Here is a 21,564-nt window from a genome sequence, read left to right as displayed (position 1 = left end):
CGAGACATATTTATAATTGATTCAGGCTTATTATTTATACACGGTAATTTACAAGTTGTACATAAAGTGTAGACATGTCAATGATTAATTTCATTTATTCCCCCAAAGTTTTGATACTAATGTCAGTAATCAGTTTTATGTAGCTCAATGTTGTCAAACATTCTTAAAGGGACTCCACTGAGGTTTTTTGACATGACGGGACTGGAAAGTTTTGTTTTTTTAGATTATTACTCCATTTGATGAAGATCTATACTAATAACTTATTTTAGATCATTAGCTCGCTCTGTTTTTCCAAAATAATTATTATAATAGCGAAAAATGACCCAAAATTAATTTAAACGCTTTTCACTCAAATCTTACTGAGAATAGCACAAACTATTTTCAATGTATTTCTTGTTTATTTCTTAGTTATATTTTATTTATATTTCTGTTTAAAGTGCTCATGTTTATCTATGTGAAAAAATAAAATGTTATGCGTTAGGCTTATAAACCTCAATGGAGTTCCTTTAACAGATAAAAGTTGTATATCATCACTTTAAAACTAAGATTATCATACATCCAAACTGCTGAAAGTTTTCACAAGACTTGAATGGAAGTAACTATAATAGGCCTATAACTTCAGAAAAGAAGTCATGCATTCTTATTTAATAAATTTGATGCATTAAAAGTATTTATTCAATTTATTTTATTATTAGCATATTTAAAATTTTGATATGGCCTAGTGACTAGTTATATCAGCTGACAACCACTAATCTTAAAATATAAACTGTAAATCTGCATCGATATGCTAAGAAACAGAATAAATACAAATGATGAAACCTTTGGAAAGGTATTGTCTTAAATTCTTAAATGTTTGATTATCTAAACCTCGACAAGCAAGGTCAATTAAAGGCCTAGGTCATATCAGAATAACTGAAAACTGTCGGTTTTGTCTTGTGTGTTCTTTTGTCCAAGTATGAATAACATCTGTGAATAATTTATGTTACACAAGTTATCACAAATCAAACTTTTAGGAGATGCATAAATAAATTGCTAATAACAACAAAAGACAGACGCATTGCAATGACAAAAGCTTACCTCTCAAAACTAAGTGCTCAAGTCAGCAAAAATAATCAAGCCTTGACATCGTTGTTAGCATTTATTTTTCTTTATTTTCTTTACAATTTAAAAGAAAAAAATCTTTCAGTTTGCTTGTTTGTACATTTAGCACAAGTCTAACTGCTACATATAATAAATTATAATTTAGTTTCCTCCTTCATTATCTTTCACTATTACAACTACAAATATACAAGTATATGTATAAAACAATCATTCACAAGTACACTTACCCTAGTACACACTAAATTCACGTTTTAAGTTTTTATATCATAACGTTGCATGTATTTGTCACGGTTCAGAACTGTTCACTATTTCGGGGAGAAGATGTGTAAGCGGCCAGATAGCTCAGTCAGTAGAGCCGCAGAACGGTGTTCCGAAGGTCCCGGGTTCGAGTCCCGGTCAGCCTGCACATTTTTCTCACCCTGTGACATATTTATTCAAGAAAATGCATAGTATAAAAATAAAAACATTTAACTTTTACGTCATATACTTCTTTAAAAATACCATATGAAATAAAACAAAATGTACAGTTCTGACTGATCTATGAAATACATTATGGTAAGATCATTCTAGTATCAAGGTACTTATGGCATTACTTTTGTTATAGAGGCAAAACCCTCTTCTTGTTTGTAATAGAGATGTGTAGATCATCATGCATCAGTTATCAAAGAACAGTAAAGTGTTTCTTTTTTTTTCAAAAAATGGGGGAATAACAAAATTTTCTTTTTTTAAATAAAAGACATCAGGCACTATTTTCATTTGCTTTGTGTATAAAAATATAAGACGAAGAGGTCACTCTAGACATGCAGAACTCATTGTGAAGTCTAACATTAATAAGAGTTGATGATGTATAGGTATATTGACAAAAGGTCAAAAGGTCACTTGGCAGGTTCTCATAGTTGTTTTTCAATACTTTGACTACACATACAAAATAAATAAAAAAGTAATATATATATATATATATATATACATGCTGGCATAACTACAAAAAGAGCATTTCACTAACAAACCTTAGAGTATATGACTAAACAAAAAACAAAACAACTGCTTCCAAAAAAACAAATAATACAGTAAAATCAGAAAACAAGAGGGCCATGATGGCCATTAGATCGCTCACCTGTATTTTGTTATTGATCAAACATGGTTAGACACCCATTAGAAAATGTTTAATATCGAAGCTCTTGCTATTTTGGTTTTATAAAAGAAGATTTTTTTAAGTTTTTACTATATACAAATAAGGAAAATCTATGACGCCCCCCCCCCCCCCCCCCCCTGCATGGAATTAAATTCTTTGAACAATTTTTAAAGTTCACTACCAAAGAAACATTCCTGAAGTTTAGATGAAATTGGCTAAGTGGTTTATGAGGAGATGTTGTTCAAAGTAAAAGTTTACGGACACCAGACAAAAAGTGATCACAAAAGCTCACCATGTCACTTTGTGACAGCTGAGCTAAAAATGTGAATCAACAAGATCCAATCTTTTTACAAATACCACCTTTTAGTCTTTTCGGACGATTTTTTGGCCACATTTAAACCTAATTCATCAATAACTGCTACCTGAACCACGGGTTTTAGCACATCTATAGTAGTCAGAGGGGAAGCACCTTTGTTTTTTTTTAATCATATTCTTCTGTTTATAAATGTTTCTAATAATTTCCCAGATAAGTCAAATATTAGTTTCTTGAACACACGTCTACTGTTACTTATCAAATCTGAGCCAATCTCTTCATGTGTATAAAATGCTTCTGAAGGGTGGAGATCGGTAAATGGCTCGCCAAACTGTCTTTGTTCCTAGAATTCATCTATGGCACTGGAAACTATAGAGACTATTTCTTGCTCCTCATGGGGCACAGCATAAAAAACCTCTGCAAACTTCTTCAGATCAGATCTTAGAACATTTATTTGATCTAAAAGATTAAAAGCAATGAAATTAAAAGAAATGTAGGAAACAAGAGCTGTCAATGAAAAGTGACCCATGCCTACAAAAGGAAGTTGTGACAATTGTGTTAAAAAATTAAAGTAGAAAATCAAACTATGCACAACTAGGCATGGTGACAAACAATCCTGCAAAGTTTCACTGAAATCCACCCAGCGGTTTTGGTGAGAAAAGCGCGGATAAGTTTATTTTACTTGAAAATTGACCATTAGGGGGCCACAACTGTACAAAAACTAGAAATGTGTCATCATGCCACGGATGCCCCCGCATGCAGCCAAAATTTCAGATGTTATTATATTTAGTTCCAAATTTGTTTGCACAAATTATTTTTTTCATTTTAAGTTCAAAGCCCTTAAAACGTTTTAATGTTAACACAAACCATTTTCATACAATGTTCAAGGCACTGAAATTATTCAGTCTTAACCGTTTGAAAATAGCATATTTCATATTTGTAGCCAAAATAATGGCTACATACATTTCCACAAAAGTATGAGAGCTGAAACTGAAAGTTCAAAATTTTTCCAACATTCAAGAAAGATAAGTTTGTCCAAAATCATTGAACCACGACCAAATTCAAACTTAAACTGCTTATTCCTAAGATGTATCTATATTATTTTCAAAGTGAAAGGGACATAACTCTGCCAAAAAATCATCAACCATGACCAAATTCCAACTTGACCTGCCCATTCCTTTGACATAACCATATGTCAAATTTGAGTTGAATATGTAACACTGTTAGGTAGATAATGAACAGAAACTGAAAATTTCATATTATTTTCAAAGTGAAAGGGGCATAACTCTGCCAAAAATCATCGAACCATGACCAAATTCGAACTTGACCTGTATTTTCTTATGACATATCCATATGTCAAGTTTGAGTTGAATGTGTTGTACCGCTGGGGAGATAATGAACGGAAACTGAAAATTTCATATAATTTTAAAGTAAAAGGGGCATAACTCTGCCAAAAATCATCGTATCATAACCAAATTCAAACTTGACCTGTATTTTTTCATGACATATCCATATGTCACATTTGAGTTGAATGTGTGCAACCGTTACTAAGATAATGAACGGAAACTGATGATGACGGAATGACAGAATGACGGAATAGGGTAACACTATATGCCCCGGCCATTACATGGCGGGGGCATAAAAATCAAGCAGAAAAATAAAGAGAGTATGCACAACTAAGCTTGGTAACAAACAATCCTGTGAAGTTTCACTGAAATTCCCCAAAACTTGACCTAATAAAATACAAAATTTCAAAACTTGACCTAATAAAATACAAAATTTCAAAACTTGACCTAATAAAATAGTCGGCAATACCACAGTAATAAACATGTACTACCATAGTCTGTTAGATTCCACTGGCCCAATTTTTTCTATTTCTGCTTTAAAATTTCAAAAAATGTGATTAAATGGTATGTTCTCATAAAGCAGGCTAAATTTAAATTGTAACAACAAATTTCAATATCAATAAAACTGTTATTCTACAATAATTTTATTGTTTTTATGAATAAAAGTCTTGGTCATGTATGACCATGATATTGCTCAAGTGATAAATAAAACGTCTGGGCATTCTTTCAGATCAAGCTGGGCACTTGTGTGCAACCACTGACCCAACTTAAGCTACAGTAGCTAAATAGCTTTCCAACATGAAAGGGCTATAAGGTCTTGTTCGGATTTGAACCATTGCAGTAAGATGATTCAAAGTTAGTGACCGCAACTGTTTGACCACAGAGGCCTCTTCTAAATTTCAGCCATTTCATGTAGTTGTAGTGGATAAATTGGTTACAATATTTTGCTGATAGCATTTAAAAGTTCTAAGCATAAAATACTTCATCAAAGATCTTAAGTTATAATAATTAAGCTACTAGTATTAGGTTTGGAATGAATAAAAACTGTATATACCATATACACTTGGGAGAGCAAGGGCCGCCCCTGCCGCACTGATGGTATATTATCTTGTAGATTGTTGAAAAATAGTGGATACAATGCTGGTATAGATGACCTGAAAAATACAGTTGATCTATGTTGGATTTTATATTTAGAAAATATCAATTATGATTGTATTGTTGCATAAAAATGCAGCGTAGAGTTCAAATACGCAGGAATACAATCACAAAGGCCGGAAAACCTTTGTGATTAATTACAAAGCATTTGAACAATAAACAGTGCATTATTATATTTATCACATAGCTGTGCTGCTTTTGCGATTCTGTAAATATGGTAATGCACAGGCCGTGTATATATTTTAATGTGTTATCATTTGCGTTATACAATCATAGCTAAAAAAGATGCAAGAAATGTCAGTGTTACACTTTAAAAATGAAAGTGTTTTCTTTTCACTGTTAACATTTCTTATTTTGGATATGTGATAAAAAGAATATAAGATTTGTGTAGCTTCATTACTAAGATAAATGAACAAGTAAAAACCAGAATAAAATAATTTGAGCCGTGTCATGACAAAACCAATAGAGTTTTAGGAGAGGTATAATTCTGTGAGAAAAAAGAGCTGTCGGTAGGACAGCACGCTCGACTATTCTAAGTGCTTGATAGTAAAAGAGCCTTGATAACGTAAAATTTAGAGCTTTGATAATGTTAAATTTTCTAAGTTCACAAAAGGGCTAATTTTTTTTTATAAATTCATGTTATAGGGCTTAGAGACAGTCTAATTATACAGTATTGGCTTGACTATTCTGAAGGTAATGTCACAAGGGTGTTTTATTGAGTATAATAATACTAATTACCTATGAATACATAAAATTGACAGAAAAGGTACAAAGGCTTGTAATTAAGATGTTTTATCAAGTAAATCACTGCTTTATTATTATGAATGCATATAATTGTCCCAAAAAAGGCACAAACCCTCAGTAATTATAGAGATAACAGCTTACAAGCAGAACTTTACCATGAATTTCTAAGTTGAAAAATGGGAGGAAAATCAGCCTAAATGCAAGATAGAATTATAGATCTTTGTCAGTGACCTACAATTATGACCCTAAATGCATATGTGAAGTTTTAAATAAATATCTTGAATAGTTATTGAGATATGTAAAACTTGCATGTAAACATTAACCAAGAGACTAAGTAGAAAAGGGGATATGAATCAGCCTTAATGCAGGATAGTTATGGAACTTGGTCAGTGACATACAATTATGACCCTCAAATTATGACCCTAAGTACATGTGTAAAGTTTCAAGTAAATATCTTTGAAGACCTTTAACCTTTAACCAAAATTTTCTAAGTTTCAAATTTAAGGGGCAAATAGTTCTGCAAATATTGCAGGCAGAGTTATGCAATTTTGCAAACTGATGTACATTGTTACTATAAAAAAGTATTTTAAATTTCAATTGAATATCTCAAGCAATAATTGAGATATTTGATTTTACAAAAAAACTTTAACCAAAATTTCTAAGTTCAAAAGGGGCATAATTCTGTCAATATTGTAGGCAGAGTTATCCAACTTGTCAATCTGATGTACCTTGTTACTATAAATAAGTATTGTAAGTTTCAATTGAATATCTTAAGAAATAATTGAGATATTTGACTTTACAAAAAACTTTAACCAAAATTTCTAAGTTAAAAAGGGGTATAATTCTGTCAATATTGTAGGCAGAGTTATCCAACTTGTCAATCTGATGTACCTTGTTACTATAAATAAGTATTGTAAGTTACAATTGAATATCTCAAGCAATAATTGAGATATTTGACTTTACAAAAAACTTTAACCAACGCAGACGCCGACGAGGACGCTGACGCCGACGCGACTACAATAGCTCTCATATTCTTCAATAGTCGAGCTAAAAATGTCCTGCAAGACTTATTGGTCTAGGAAATTATATGCAATTATTACCCTAAAATAAGTGTCAAGTTCATGCAAATACCCACAGGAAAATTCTTTGCAAGGACTCTGATTATTCATAACTTAGGTATGTTTTAGACATTTTACCATCTCTAACTGTCCAGCTGTCATCACTAAAACGAATTAGAAGAGCCTCTAACAACCTTGGAATATACATGTCCACAACATCTTTGTTCACCTATAAATACAAATATATATGTAGGTAAATTTTTCAACATAACTTTTCAACATAAGTTTATTTGAAAAACAATTATAATGTAACAATGATATTTGTTATCATATGTTTGGAGTTAATTTAAGTAGCAATTTCACCACATTAAATTATTTATTACCAGAACAGACCTTCATATATGTCGAGCAGGTTATAATTGGTCAGATTGCACAGATAAACTGACTGGCAAAATATTACTATGTTCACACTGTGAACTTGTGATCCAATTAAACTCTGTCACTCAAATTGTTATCACTTAACAGTGGATGTTACTTCTAACTATAGATGACAACAAGTACTGATTTCAGTACTCAAATACTTTTTTCATTTTTACGACGGAGTACTCAGTCACACGAAATATTTCGTTTATAACCATACCCTATCTTCAGATTCTGTCAATTCCTTAATAAGGTCTAAGACAGATAAAGCCATATGTCAATGGACTTGGAAAATATTTGAACTATTACAAAAACTTTAACGTAAATTCTAAGTCGAAAAAGGGGCATAATTCTGTCAAAATGCTTGATAGAGTTACCTCCTCCTGTCTACAGATTGGGGTCATGATGGTGAACAAGGGTGCAAAGTTTCAAAGCCATATGTCAATGGACTTTGAAAATATTTGAACTATTACAAAAACTTTAACATAAGTGGTTACGCCGACGCCGACGCTCGGGTAACTGCAATAGCTCTACTTATTCTTATCGAATAGTCGAGCTAAAAATTGTGTTTGGCCTCATTTTTCAAAATGGCCCACACTAATTTTGCAGTCATTGCTGTTTCACCTTCCTTTTTATGTATCCTGTTTTCTCGTATTCTCGGGGGGTTAAGGACTAAACTTGGTTGCATAATATTTAAAAAAACATTTTGTTACAGTATTTTTAGCCTGATACACAGAGAAATACCTTATAAACAAAATATAAAGAAAGAAAGATCGTAACTGTAAGCAAAACTAAAGATATTTCTGCTTGTATATACTGACCTTCACCCTCTATGTGAAGCAGGTGCTTTCTCGTATTCTCGTGGAATTTGATTGGTTGTTAAGGCTGGTCGCTATGTGATGATTTTATTCTACATACCAGTTCAAATCATTAGTGCCACACCTAATTAAGTGTTAGATGGCCTATATCTGTAATTTTATTGTGTTTTGATAACAGCTTGGCAGGCCATATCAAACTTTTAGGATCATATTGACGCCAGTCTTTGGTACCAAATGATTCTGATTGTTCCAAAAATAGTTTGAACTCAATTTAGTGTTGTTATTTACATATTCTCTCTAATAAATATTAAGTTTACGTTTATTTATTAGTTACTTAAATTATTAGTTATATGAGCATTAAACAATAATTACTACTGTTTTCCATTGCAGTTGTCAAAAATGAAATGTGTTTAGGACAAACAATGTTTCATTATTGGTTTTTAATTGGAGTTCATATCTTTTTTATATTATCTATTCGTGGAACAAATATTTTGAGCTGTATTGTATGAATAGTAGTGTGAGACCGTCATTTGATGCGTCTTGCGTCAGAGACCCGCTGCAGGTTTCTGCAACATGGAAAAATCTAGAAAATTGATGATTTTTGGGAGGAAATTGATAAATTTAATATTTATTCTCTGGATTTTACTATGATTTCCACAGTTATTTTGGTTTTTTATCTGTTTTTGTTGCATTTCTTTTATTTTTTTTAATTGAGATGAAAATGCTCTGCTAAATAGACATGTTTTCGGATATCGACGGAAGTCGCGAGCGTCGCTTCCACCCGTTTTAATTATTCCACGAGAATACAAGAAACCCCGAGAATACGAGAAACAGGGATATTGGCTGAATAGTACTCACTGCAATAGGTCCATCTACCGTTATAACATGAAATCATTTTTTCTACAAACACTAACAGTTGTTTCCGACACACACACACACAATTCTAACGAATACCAGAACTTTTTTTATTTAGAAATAATGTTATTATTTTTCATGTTATGCAAAATGGATACTGTCTACCCGACATTGTGTTTTAAGACACAGCTTTACTGCTGGAAGAATTCCTCAAGTGCCCAATTGTGCAATTATTTCAGGCATGAGTTGGCCATGAGACGGCCACTTGATATAACGTACATTCAGTCAGGATTTGAGCCTAAACTGGTATAAGTCAAGTGATATGAAGAGATTAAATCAGAGAGTGATATTTACCTCCAAATTCTGCAATACAAGCACAGGCAGCTACTCTCACAGCATGGTTGTCTGCCCATGTCGCTTCTATATACATGTATTAGTCAACCTTTATAGTTAAAGTAAATTGACTGAAAGGTAGATAAACAAAAAACAATACATCAACAGTGGTCATGCTTGTTTAACAGACTCCAATAAAAGGCCTCTTCCCAATTGGAATTTTCTTAAAATCATGCAGTTTTTCCAAAAATCTGAACTTAAACTTCTTTTTTGCTTCCCAAATTAGCAATTTTAGTGATAATTTTTCCCAATATCAAGAGGTTCAGAAAAGTACATACTACATTGTATAGCGATGATACATCATGAAAATTGTAAAGATTGAACAATATACATTTTTATTTCAGATTTTATATATATTTCTAATATCATTGACAGTGTGCTTGGGACATGAGAGATGTTTAACTTTCTATTATCTCCCATGGATAGATTTACCTGTAATACATTCAAATCTGCAATTTTTAACTTTTGTTTCTGTTGTACCCGAGGGATATCTCCCTTCCAAAAATTATTTTTAATAAAGGAGTAAATGGAGTGACATATGCAATAATGGACAAATATGTTGTGAGACAGGAAATGCAATTATCCATTCTAGTTCTAAATTTGTAATGTAAATTTATCCACTTGGAATCTTGAGCTGCCCATCCTTAATTTCATGTATACTGTATTATTTTGCAACATGGAAATACAGTTGACTCTCAATAAGTCAAAATCGCTTTACTCAAAATTCCGCCTTAAAGTCGAATAATTTCTAAAGTCCCGTCAAATTTCCTTCTTTATCTTTGTATTTTAACTCCGCTTAGGTCAAATTTTGACTTACCGAGACTCCTGTTTAGTCGAAAAGAAAATTTGGTCCCGTCAATTAAAGTCCACATATTTTCATCTCAATTAGTCGAAAGTGTCGAACAGCCGACTGATCAAAGATCGGCCACATCAAGATGAGATGTTGTCACTCGTGATTTACATGTTTCATAGTAATTTTTAATTGCCGGTCATCATGTATTATTAACACGTCGTAAAAGTGTCTTTAATCCGTTTCACGACTTAATTGGTTTTAACAGTTAGATAACTAAATTAAAATTTAATTACATTTCTTTAAAAAAGTTTACTCGTGCCATTCTGACGGGTGTTAGTCAAATAACAGCCTAGTCAACTAACAGCCTAGGTATTGATGTGTATTATCAACGTAAATGATATTTGTATAATTAATGTTCCGTCATATTGCATACATTAATTTGTACTTCCGGTTCACGATAGTTGCTAATTTCGTTTTCGTCCGATGATCAATTAAATCAAATATAATTATGTGTTTATGTTTCACTATTAATATACATGTATTAAATTTTGAATGATATATTTTTGTTCATTTATAATTTGTAGTTGAAAGTGATTTACCGTCATTTCAATGGTTAAATATTGCAGCATTGCCGCTAACAACAATAAGAAACCTACTTCTTTGCACATTCAATCAGGTACATGTATATACATGTACGAAGTCAACGTAATGGCGGTAGTTCCACGTTACTCGAATTCCGTTTCTCTCGAAGTAAAATACCTAGTCCCTTGGATTTCGAGTTACCGAGAGTCAACTGTATATGCGATTTTGTAATCAAAAAATAATTCGAAATTAAACGAGCCTGTAAAAGTAACATTAACTTTAGTAAAGTCCTCGATGGCCATTTTGATTCATTATTTTACCATTACACCGGTGCACAGATTACTCTGTAAATATATCATGTTAAAAATAACATCTTGTTATATACAAGCAAACATATAACATGATTTAATGTTCATTTAATATTTCATACAAAGAAATAATAATGAAAAAGGTTCATAATGTATTGTCGAACAGAACATTTACTAATATTACCAGAGTTCTGGAAATAATACTTTCGCAAATATTTCCGCATGCAAAAAGTCTGTTTTCTTACATTCAAAAACATTTTGTGATGTAAGAATATTCACTTATAAAGAATACATTGACAGAAGCTAAGAATATGAAAAAAATCTTCATTGTTTCACCAATTTTATAACGAAAATTTTAAAGAGTAATAAAACTCTGATCTTCAAAAAATCCTGACAACTTTTACCCATGCATAGTAATATTAAATGCACCATGGGTACGAACATTGTCACTTAATATGCCTGTCACAAATGTGGGCAATAAGAAGAGTGGCAAGCAAGTTGGTCCCTATAAATAATTTGTATTTTCATCTGAAATTTTATCTCATATGTATTATGTGTGACCTTGAACTTGATTGCAGGGACCAGAATTTTTTCCACAACACTCAGCCTCACAATGATAAAAATCTGTGCCAAATCATAATATTAAAATCACTCAATGCATGTAGATTTGTTTAGGTTTTTTTTTCAAACAAGAGCTGTCGGTAGGACAGCAACGCTCGACTTTTCTTAGTGCTTGATAGTAAAAAAAGCCTTGATAATGTAAAATATTCTAAGTTAACAAAAGGGCAATAATTTTTTCTTTAAATCCATGTTACAGTTATAGGCCTTGAAGAGAGTCCTATTATGCTCTCAATGATGAGTATAAAATTTCAACTTCTTTCAAAGCCATATGTCAATAGAATGAAATTATCTGAGGTGGTTTGCAAACTAACGTAAATTTTAAGTGGAAAAAAGGGCATTATTTTGCCAAAATGATTGATACAGTTACCTCCTCCTGTCTACAGATTGGGGTCATGATGATGAATAAGTGTGCAAAGCTTCAAAGCCATATATCAATGGACTTTGAAAATATTTGAGGTATTACAAAAACTTTCACGTAAATTCTAAGATGATAAAAGGGCATTTTTTTTGTCAAAATTATTGATACAGTTACCTCCTTCTGTCTACAGGTTGGGGTCATGATGGTGAACAAGTGTGCAAAGTTTCAAAGCCATATGTAAATGGACTTTGAAAATATTTGAGGTATTACAAAAACTTTCACGTAAATTTTAAGTCGAAAAAGGGGCATAATTCTGTCAAAATACTTGATACAGTTTCCTCCTCCTGTCTACAGGTTGGGGTAATGATGGTGAACAAGTGTGCAAAGTTTCAAAGCCATATGTCAATGGACTTTGAAAATATTTGAAGTATTACAAAAACTTTAACATAAGTGGTTACGCAGACGCCGACGCTCAATTGACTACAATAGCTCTACTTATCCTTATCGAATAGTCGAGTTAAAAAATCAAAATGTGACCTTTGACCTCTATGTGTGAACTTTATTTTAGGGACTTGACTTTTTTTTTGCGCAACACTACACCTTACAATGGTGCACATTTGTGCCAAGTTATGTTAAAAAACTCCCTATGAAACTAAAAGTTTTCTCCACACAAGTGTTTTTAAATTAGCTCTAAGTGTGGTCTTGATCTTTGACCTAGTGACCTTGATCATGTATTGAAGCAAGTCGACTCCTGGTGGTGAACATTTTTATAAAGTAAGTTAGAGATATGCTCCAGACAGAATCTGGAAATTTTATCATCTTAAGTGACCTTGACCTTCCATAAATTGACTTAAAGTACATGTATCACAGCTGTAGGCATGATAATGACTATTTGTGTAACAATCCCTCAATAAAAGATGTCAAAATGGTCCAAATACACATCATCATATTTTTATCTGAACTCTGACCTCTATGTGTGACCTTGATATGGCCGCAGGGACAAGAATTTTTGGTGCGACACTATGCCTCATAATGGTAAAAATTTATGCCAAGTTATATTGAATCCCTAAATGCATGCAGAAGTTTTTTGCGGACAAGCATTTTCCAATGACCTCTAAGTGTGACCTTGACCTAGAGAATTGGTTCATGTGTGTGACATGGGTTCTTATAGTGGTAAACATTTAAATGAAGTTTCATTAAAGTCTCCCTATTTGTGAAGAGATATGCTCCAGACAAAAGTGGATGCCACCCGCACTCCATCCCCATACCCGCCAGGCGTTCCTATATTATGTCCCATTTATTAAACGGATGTATAAAATTCAGAAATAGTGTCTAGTTAAACAGCAAGAAAGAGCAGATTGAGTGTGACTTACCACTTGTCCGATGTACCAGTTGTTTCCCCTGCTCTCCCATCACTTATTTCCATGTGTCCTGTGAGTAAATACGGAGACCTACGTAATATCTGAAACAAATACACATTTTATGATTTAAGATCATATCATTTCAGACATTTCTACTGTCAAATGGTAGCATTTTTGTTTCTTGATGTGCAATAAAAATTTCAAAATATTCATTCAATAATTATTTATTCACAAATTGTTGTTAACTGAGCGTTTATGCATTTTTCTGACATACAAAGAAACAAACATATTGTCATAAAACAACAATGGCCTATAAATCTACTGAATGTAAGAAAGTTGCTTAAAACAATTTCCTGAAATAGGACATAATCATTGTTATACAAGAAGCGCCGCAATGCGACGAAAACCAGGTTTTCAACGACCAAGACTTTTGATGGGACAGCAATCAATAAAGCACTGATGTAGAAGCTGTAAATTCTATTGTAAGCAAATGACCTTGACTTTGCTCCCAGATATCTTAGTGGCAATCTTAAGCTGCCACACATCAAGTTTAGTGTCAAAATGTCAAAGCAAACTCAAGTTATTACATGAAAACTGAATACATTAACTTTGATCGCAGACACCTGGGTAGAAATCCAAAGCTGCCTCTTGATATAAGCTACCCATTCATCAAGTTTGGTGTCAATTTGCCAAAGCAAACTCAAGTTATTGAGCGGAAACTGAATTTCTATTTTTAGAACCAGTGACATTGACCTAAACAACTGACACCTGGGTAGCAATCCCACACTACATCTTGATATAAGCTACCTTCACACCAAGTTTGGTGTCAATAGGCCAAAGCAAACTCTAGTTATTGAGCGGAAACTGAATTTCTATTTTTAGTACGGTAACTTTGACTTTAATCATAGACACCTAGGTAGCAATCCCAATCTGCCTCTTGATAATTATAAGCTATCCATACACCAAGTTTGGTGTCAAAAGGCCAAAGAAAACTAAAGCTATTGAGCGGAAACTATAAGTTGACGCCCTCCCGCCTGCCCGCCAACTTCGGCATTACAATTACCCGGTTTTCATTGAAAATCTGGTTAAAAATGTAGCCCTTTTATGTTTATAAAGTTTTAAACATGATAAAAATGTGGTTATTAACATAGTAAATTCAATCATATCATGTTAATTCATACGCACCATGTGAAGATTCATACATTTTTAAATTGTTTAATTCATTTTTAATCCTTTTCAACTTTGTTATCTCACCCTAAAGTTTATAACTGTTGCGTCAATTTGAGGATAGAGTTTTGTGACCCTGGCATATATTACAGTATCATACAAGTAGTTGCACATGGACTTTCAATTTATTTTCCAAATTTATCTTAACACAATATAAATAGAAATCACCAATACCTCCTAAGACACATCCTAGGTAATAAAAGGGGGAAAAACTGGTGGCCTCGTTTGATCTGATGGTAAAAAAAAACTCTGAAGGTACTTCCTGGTTGCCAGATGACGCAAGTCTTACCTAGTCAATAAAAAAAAATCGAAATCATTTCCATGCCAAATGATGTGTAACCCTTTTCGTAATAGTTTATCACAGGGACTTGCCCTTCTTGTAAATTGGAACTATCTAGTACACAATAAACAATTTTCCTGTCATGCAGGAATGTGAAAGTAAAGCAGAAAATGAGCAAATGTAAAGCCAAATTGTGAAAGTATGTGGATGAGGCAACATGGTAAGGAAACATACAATATATTTTATAGTATATATTTCAACTTTACTTTTGCACCATTGTTGCATTATTATACACAGAGTGGTATAACTGTAAAGATCTAGAAATCATAGAAATAATAAATTGAGCATCTAACTGTAAGGACTTTGATCATAATGCAATGATGTACAGGCTAGCCTAGATCTATGTTAGCAATGTAAACTAACTAAGTCAATGTGAGCATACAAAGCATCAACACTCATCATGTTCTTTAACCAACATGTATGTTATATGCTGCAAAAGATGCTTCAATATAAAAAAATGTGCATGTCAAGTTTTTTCTATAATCGAGAGACTGGAAAATGTAATTTCAAAATGTAATCTGGTATCTTTATCGGAATCCCCCCTCCCGCACCCACCCCCTCTTAGTTGCGCTTAAATTTATTTCTGGGGAAGGCCCTGTTTGTGCATAGGTCATAATCAAAATGCTTGTTTGCTCTAGCAATGAGTCAAAACAAAAATTTAGCAGATGCTATTCTTTCCATGTCTCACTTTCAAAGGTCATCATTTGTAATGAAATAATTTGTAAAGACTAAATTTAAGTATGATGCAATTTGCATATATACATAGCATACCTGGCTTCAATTATCTGCCAGTCCTCTACCAAGATAATCTACAAACTGATGCCCATACCTCATATAGCATTATCTTCATCCAGCAGGGGCAAATCTGAGCCTGTCCAACAAATAGATAACATTATATTATAACAAGAGCTGTCACAGGAGACAGCGAAGCTCAACTAATAAAATACTGGACGCAGTAAGGAAGACAAAACTATGAAAAAATCAATTATGTATAATTATGTATTAAGTTTTAGTAAAAAAATAACATTTGTTAACATAAATTCCAAGTTCAAGGGGGAAAAATTATGGAAATAGAGTTATGAACCTTGTCACACAACATGTGTGTGATGATAAGAAATATATATTTGAAGTTAAAAATAGATACCTTAAAAAGTAAAGAAGTTATAATATTTCTTTAAAAAAAATCCAAAGTAAAAGTGGAGATAAATCTGAAAATATTGCTTGAAATGTTATGATCCTTATCACATAAGATGTAATTGATTATAAGGAATATGCAATTGAAGTTTGAGGTAGATACCGTTAAAACTAAAGAAGTTATAGAAAAATAACATTTTTCAAGTAAAAAAAAGTTCATGGGGAGATAATTCTTGCAATATTGATGTCAGAGTTATGAGCCTTGCCATGTTACATGTGCTTAATGATAAGGAACATATATTTGAAGTATGAAGTTGATCCCTTAAAGAAATAATTATGTTGCAGTAAAAATAATATTTTTAAAGGAAAATTCTAAGTTCAAGGGGAGATAAATTGGTAAGAATATTGGTGCTAGAGTACTATTTTGTACCTTATCACAGTAAGATGTGGTTGATGATAAGGAACGTATATTTTGAAGTATGGAGTTGATACCTTAAGGAAATGAAAAAAGTTTATAGTGAAAAAATATTTTTAAAAACTTGCAACCGAAACTTTAATCTGAAATCTGGGCGCGGACGCCGGGCGAAAGTAGGACAGCTCTCCATATATAATTTTGTTCTCCGTTATAGTTGAAGCTAAAAAACAGTTAAAATCACTTTAGTTTCAAAGCTATTCAACTTACCTATATAAGAGTTTTACCATTTCATTAATACCTATGTTTACTATATATATATAGTAAAAATATTCTAGGGTATTTCAACGCAATTATGGCAAGATTTAAGATCAACTATGGCAATTTTAGCTGATTTCTACTTAACATTATTTATACATAATAGGCTAAGTGGAATGAGCGCACATTGCTAAATGATGTAATCAACTCTTAGTGACTTTCAAACATAGTTGCTGTCTTTGAATGAACTGTAGTCACTTGCATGCAAAATCTTAAGTTTTGATGATATAATTAATGGCAATCAACAAAGCTTATATCAGCATATTTCTGTCTTTAACAATCTGACTTGAACAATCATAACTCTGTGATGAAGGGTCTGACAAGTACAATATTATCAGTTCTATTTTTAATCCACTGTTTTGTCAATCTACAGACAATGTGACTAATGGACAGACAAAGGCTTTTTATGCACTCCACAGTCCAGGAATTTATTTAACTCATGATTTTCTTTAAAATATTCATATATCCTTATGATTTCCACCCAGCAGTGTCCTGGAAAATTTGAGCAGCCTCTGTACTGTGCCTCTATAGACAGAATAAAAAGTTGGAATTATAGGATATTCTAGATATAATCAAATTAAAGATTCATTATTTTGATAATCATCATCATGCATCATTTACTTACATACATGTACTGTCAATGGATCACACTTGTTCTGATATATACAACTATCTGTCAATGGATCACACTTGTTCTGATATATACAACTATCTGTCAATGGATCACACTTGTTCTGATATATACAACTATCTGTCAATGGATCACACTTGTTCTGACATATACAACTATCTGTCAATGGATCACACTTGTTCTGATATATACAGTCTATCTGTCAATGGATCACACTTGTTCTGATATATACAAAGTCTATCTGTCAATGGATCACACTTGTTCTGATATATACAACTATCTGTCAATAGATCACACTTGTTCTGATATATACAAACTATCTGTCAATGGATCACACTTGTTCTGATATATACAACTGTCTGTCAATGGATCACACTTGTTCTGATATATACAACTATCCATCAATGTATCACACTTGTTCTAATATATACAACTATCTGTCAATGGATCACACTTGTTCTGATATATACAACTATCTGTCAATGGATCACACTTGTTCTGATATATACAACTGTCTGTCAATGGATCACACTTGTTCTGATATATACAACTATCTGTCAATGGATCACACTTGTTCTGACATATACAACTATCTGTCAATGGATCACACTTGTTCTGATATATACAAAGTCTATCTGTCAATGGATCACACTTGTTCTGATATATACAACTGTCTGTCAATGGATCACACTTGTTCTGATATATACAACTATCTGTCAATAGATCACACTTGTTCTGATATATACAACTATCTGTCAATGGATCACACTTGTTCTGATATATACAACTGTCTGTCAATGGATCACACTTGTTCTGATATATACAACTATCCATCAATGTATCACACTTGTTCTAATATATACAACTATCTGTCAATGGATCACACTTGTTCTGATATATACAACTATCTGTCAATGGATCACACTTGTTCTGATATATACAACTGTCTGTCAATGGATCACACTTGTTCTGATATATACAACTATCTGTCAATGGATCACACTTGTTCTGATATATACAACTATCTGTCAATAGATCACACTTGTTCTGATATATACAACTATCTGTCAATGGATCCAGGGCTCTCGTTTGGTAAAATTTGGGGCTGAATATCGGCCCCATTCCCCCACCAACAAAGTGTGTTTTTATCCCCCTAAAATTGAAAAAAATCCCCCTTGAAATTAATATTTAACGAGCATAGAAAACGCCGATCGGCAACCGGAAATTAGTACGTATTCCACGAACAGCAATTGGAAACTAGAGGATGCTTTTGTAAAAAAGCACATGTCTCCCCCACTGCACTGTGACCTTGACCTTTGACCTACTGACCCCAAAAACAATAGGGATCATCTGCTCTATAAGACCAATCATCCTATGAAGTTTGAGGGCTGTAGGTCAAAAGGAACTCTAGTTATTATCCGGAAAAGAGAAATTGACCAACGGTCACTGTGACCTTGACCTTTGACCTACTGACCCCAAAAACAATAGGGATCATCTGCTCTATAAGACCAATCATCCTATGAAGTTTGAGGGCTGTAGGTCAAAAGGAACTCTAGTTATCATCCGGAAACGAGAAATTGACCAACGGTCACTGTGACCTTGACCTTTGAACTACTGACCCCAAAAACAATAGGGATCATCTGCTCAATAAGACCAATCATCCTATGAAGTTTGAGGTCTGTAGGTCTAAAGGAACTCTAGTTATCATCCGGAAACGAGAAATTGACCAACGGTCAGTGTGACCTTGACCTTTGACCTACTGACCCCAAAAACAATAGGGATCATCAGCTCTATAAGACCAATCATCCTATGAAGTTTGAGGGCTGTAGGTCAAAAGGAACTCTAGTTATCATCCGGAAACGAGAAATTGACCAACAGTCACTGTGACCTTGACCTTTGACCTACTGACCCCAAAAACAATAGGGATCATCTGCTCTATAAGACCAATCATCCTATGAAGTTTGAGGGCTGTAGGTCAAAAGGAACTCTAGTTATCATCCGGAAACGAGAAATTGACCAACGGTCACTGTGACCTTGACCTTTGAACTACTGACCCCAAAAACAATAGGGATCATCAGCTCTATAAGACCAATCATCCTATGAAGTTTGAGGGTTGTAGGTCAAAAGGGAACTCAAAATTTTAACCCGGGAAACGAAAAAATTTTGGGGACCAAAATGGGTAAATTTGTCCCTTGCCCTTTGAATTTAACTGACCCAAAAAAACAAAAAGGGATCATCTCCCTCAAAAAGACCAATTTTCCCCAAAATTAAAATTTTGGGGTTTTGTAGGTCAAAAGGGAACTCCTATTTTAATTAAAATTTCCGGGGGAAAACGAAAAAAATTAAACCAACGGTAAAGGGGTGCCCCTTGCCTTTTTGACCCTTAATGACCCCAAAAACATGGGATCATGCATTTTAAATTAAGAAAATAAAATTTCCTTTTAAAAGTTTGAGGGGTGTAGGTCAAAAGGAACCCCTATTTATGGGTCCGGGGAAAACCAAAAAGAAGGGGACGGACGGCCCTGACGGACGGAGGGAAAACAGGGCAAAAAACTTTTATTTTTTCCCCGAGGGGGGGGAGACAAAATTTAAATCCAAAAAAGTAAATAAAACGTTCTGGACAGTTTTAAGCATTCCAACATGTCACACAATTTCAAGTCTTACCGAAAAAGAAAATCCCCTTGAATGAAATATATTTGAAAATCATGAAAAATTCCCCCTCTGCATGGACGCCGGCCCCAGTCTCAAAATGCTAACGAGAGCCCTGGGATCACACTTGTTCTGATATATATAACTATCTGTCAATGGATCACACTTGTTCTGATATATACAACTATCTGTCAATGGATCACACTTGTTCTGATATATACAACTATCTGTCAATGTATCACACTTGTTCTGATATATACAACTATCTGTCAATGTATCACACTTGTTCTGATATATACAACTATCTGTCAATGGATCACACTTGTTCTGATATATACAACTATCTGTCAATGGATCACACTTGTTCTGATATATATAACTATCTGTCAATGTATCACACTTGTTCTGATATATACAACTATCTGTCAATGGATCACACTTGTTCTGATATATACAACTATCTGTCAATGGATCACACTTGTTCTGATATATACAACTATCTGTCAATGTATCACACTTGTTCTGATATATACAACTATCTGTCAATGTATCACACTTGTTCTGATATATACAACTATCTGTCAATGGATCACACTTGTTCTGATATATACAACTATCTGTCAATGGATCACACTTGTTCTGATATATACAACTATCTGTCCAGGGCTAGACACTAACTTTTTTTAGAGGTAGTCAGAAGGACTACCTACTTTTAGGATCAGGTAGTCCTTGGCAAATTGAGGTAGTCCTCATTGTAAAAAATAAACAAGAGCACCGCTAGGCGGAGCATTTTATGCCCGAAAGTATTTTTTTTTTTTAGTAAGGATGACCTTAACCGTTGACCTTTTGACCCCAAAATCAATAAGGGTCTTCTACCCAATATGGACAATCATCCTATGAAGTTTGAACATTGTGGGCCATATGGAACTTAACATATGCTCCGGCAACTCTTTTCAGTATCAAGGTAATAGTGACCTTCACCTTTGACCTTGTGACCCCAAAATCAACAGGGGTCTTCTACCCAATATGGACAATCATCCTATGAAGTTTGAACATTGTGGGTCAAATGGAACTTAAGTTATGCGTGGAAACATATTTTTCAGTATCAATGTAATAGTGACCTTCACCTTTGACCTTGTGACCCCAAAATCAATAGGAATCTTCTACCCAATATGGACAATCATCTATGAAGTTTGAACAGTGTGGGTCGAATGGAACTTAAGTTATGCTCTGGAAACTGTTTTCAGTTATAAGGTAATAGTGACCTTGACCTTTGACCTTTTGACCTCAAAATCAATAGGTGTCTTCTACCCAATATGGACAATCATCCTATGTAGTTTGATCATTGTGGGACAATTGGAACTTAAGTTATGCTCCGGAAACTGTTTTCAGTATCAAGGTCATAGTGACCTTGACCTTTGACCTGTGACCCCAAAATCAATAGGGGTCTTCTTCCCAATATGGACAATCATCCTATGAAGTTTGAACATTGTGG

General features: G+C 33.5%; 1 long non-coding RNA gene across 3 annotated transcripts; it reads right to left on the bottom strand.

Moving 5' to 3' along the window:
* Positions 1-2,376: 2,376 nt before the first annotated feature.
* Positions 2,377-15,862, bottom strand: LOC132741596 (uncharacterized). 3 transcript variants are annotated; one of them, XR_009627298.1, is made up of 5 exons: positions 15,697-15,862; positions 9,297-9,384; positions 6,988-7,078; positions 4,947-5,046; positions 2,377-3,005 (listed from the first exon to the last, which is right to left on the bottom strand). It is a non-coding gene; the product is annotated as an uncharacterized LOC132741596 (long non-coding RNA). The 3 variants fall into 3 exon arrangements; XR_009627297.1 differs by lacking the exon at positions 15,697-15,862 and adding an exon at positions 13,371-13,478 and having other exon boundaries at positions 9,297-9,406; XR_009627299.1 differs by lacking the exon at positions 15,697-15,862 and adding an exon at positions 13,371-13,472.
* Between the last annotated feature and the right edge of the window lie 5,702 nt (positions 15,863-21,564).

The sequence above is a fragment of the Ruditapes philippinarum genome, unplaced genomic scaffold, assembly GCF_026571515.1.
Source record: "Ruditapes philippinarum isolate M1 unplaced genomic scaffold, ASM2657151v2 ctg9117_1_1_1_1, whole genome shotgun sequence".
Lineage (NCBI taxonomy): Eukaryota > Metazoa > Mollusca > Bivalvia > Venerida > Veneridae > Ruditapes > Ruditapes philippinarum.
This window is presented reverse-complemented; position numbering and strand designations above follow the sequence as displayed.